This window comes from Syngnathus typhle, unplaced genomic scaffold (genome assembly GCF_033458585.1).
Source record: "Syngnathus typhle isolate RoL2023-S1 ecotype Sweden unplaced genomic scaffold, RoL_Styp_1.0 HiC_scaffold_470, whole genome shotgun sequence".
NCBI lineage: Eukaryota > Metazoa > Chordata > Actinopteri > Syngnathiformes > Syngnathidae > Syngnathus > Syngnathus typhle.
Window position 1 is genome coordinate 15,001 of NW_026872371.1, and position 2,350 is coordinate 17,350.

Here is a 2,350-nt window from a genome sequence, read left to right on the forward strand (position 1 = left end):
CAGGCGGGAGGAGGCAGCCTCCCCTTAGTATAACTTATTCTCCGGAGAATGACAGCGGGCGCGCGCAAGAGGCCAGTCCGGGGATGAGGCAGCATCCTCGGGCAGCAGGCGGGAGGAGGCAGCCTCCCCTTAGTATAACTTAGTCTCCGGAGAATGACAGCGGGCGCGCGCAAGAGGCCAGTCCGGGGATGAGGCAGCATCCTCGGGCAGCAGGCGGGAGGAGGCAGCCTCCCCTTAGTATAACTTAGTCTCCGGAGAATGACAGCGGGCGCGCGCAAGAGGCCAGTCCGGGGATGAGGCAGCATCCTCGGGCAGCAGGCGGGAGGAGGCAGCCTCCCCTTAGTATAACTTAGTCTCCGGAGAATGACAGCGGGCGCGCGCAAGAGGCCAGTCCGGGGATGAGGCAGCATCCTCGGGCAGCAGGCGGGAGGAGGCAGCCTCCCCTTAGTATAACTTAGTCTCCGGAGAATGACAGCGGGCGCGCGCAAGAGGCCAGTCCGGGGATGAGGCAGCATCCTCGGGCAGCAGGCGGGAGGAGGCAGCCTCCCCTTAGTATAACTTAGTCTCCGGAGAATGACAGCGGGCGCGCGCAAGAGGCCAGTCCGGGGATGAGGCAGCATCCTCGGGCAGCAGGCGGGAGGAGGCAGCCTCCCCTTAGTATAACTTAGTCTCCGGAGAATGACAGCGGGCGCGCGCAAGAGGCCAGTCCGGGGATGAGGCAGCATCCTCGGGCAGCAGGCGGGAGGAGGCAGCCTCCCCTTAGTATAACTTAGTCTCCGGAGAATGACAGCGGGCGCGCGCAAGAGGCCAGTCCGGGGATGAGGCAGCATCCTCGGGCAGCAGGCGGGAGGAGGCAGCCTCCCCTTAGTATAACTTAGTCTCCGGAGAATGACAGCGGGCGCGCGCAAGAGGCCAGTCCGGGGATGAGGCAGCATCCTCGGGCAGCAGGCGGGAGGAGGCAGCCTCCCCTTAGTATAACTTAATCTCCGGAGAATGACAGCGGGCGCGCCTAAGAGGCTGGTCCGGGGACCAGGCACTCTCCCCGGACAACAAAGCACGTCCCCCTCCTGAGTGGACAAAAAAAATCCACTCCTGGTACCTAAGATTTTCTCCAGCGGCGGGCTGGGAGTCTAATCTTTCTCCTGGCCGAGAAAAGAGCACTTTCCCCCGGACAACAAAGCACGTCCCCCTCCTGAGTGGACAAAAAAAATCCACTCCTGGTACCTAGAATTTTCTCCAGCGGCGGGCTGGGAGTCTAATCTTTCTCCTGGCCGAGAAAAGAGCACTTTCCCCCGGACACCAAACCAGCCAACGTCCCCCTCCTGAGTGGACAAAAAAAATCCACTCCTGGTACCTAAAATTTTCTCCAGCGGCGGGCTTGGGACGAAAATCAATCTTCCTCCCGAAATTAAACCACTATTGGCGGACGCCAGCCCCAAGCGCCAGCCCCGACCGCCACCCCCCGACCGCCACAAGGCGACCGCCACAAGGCGACCGCCACAAGGCGACCGCCACAAGGCGACCGCCACAAGGCGACCGCCACTGGCCCCAAGCGCCAGCCCCGACCGCCACCCCCCGACCGCCACAAGGCGACCGCCACAAGGCGACCGCCACAAGGCGACCGCCACAAGGCGACCGCCACAAGGCGACCGCCACAAGGCGACCGCCACTGGCCCCAAGCGCCAGCCCCGACCGCCACCCCCCGACCGCCACAAGGCGACCGCCACAAGGCGACCGCCACCGGCCCCAAGCGCCAGCCCCGACCGCCACCCCCCGACCGCCACAAGGCGACCGCCACAAGGCGACCGCCACAAGGCGACCGCCACAAGGCGACCGCCACAAGGCGACCGCCACCGGCCCCAAGCGCCAGCCCCGACCGCCACCCCCCGACCGCCACAAGGCGACCGCCACAAGGCGACCGCCACAAGGCGACCGCCACAAGGCGACCGCCACAAGGCGACCGCCACTGGCCCCAAGCGCCAGCCCCGACCGCCACCCCCCGACCGCCACAAGGCGACCGCCACAAGGCGACCGCCACAAGGCGACCGCCACAAGGCGACCGCCACAAGGCGACCGCCACAAGGCGACCGCCACTGGCCCCAAGCGCCAGCCCCGACCGCCACCCCCCGACCGCCACAAGGCGACCGCCACAAGGCGACCGCCACCGGCCCCAAGCGCCAGCCCCGACCGCCACCCCCCGACCGCCACAAGGCGACCGCCACAAGGCGTTAGTGGCCGCGCCCGGTACTTTACTGGACCCTATTTGGCCCGCGGACCGGCCGGCGTCGCTTCCTTGAATGCTTAGCCGCCTTTCGAGCTGCCATGCCGGGCTTGAGTTAGTGGTTTGCGC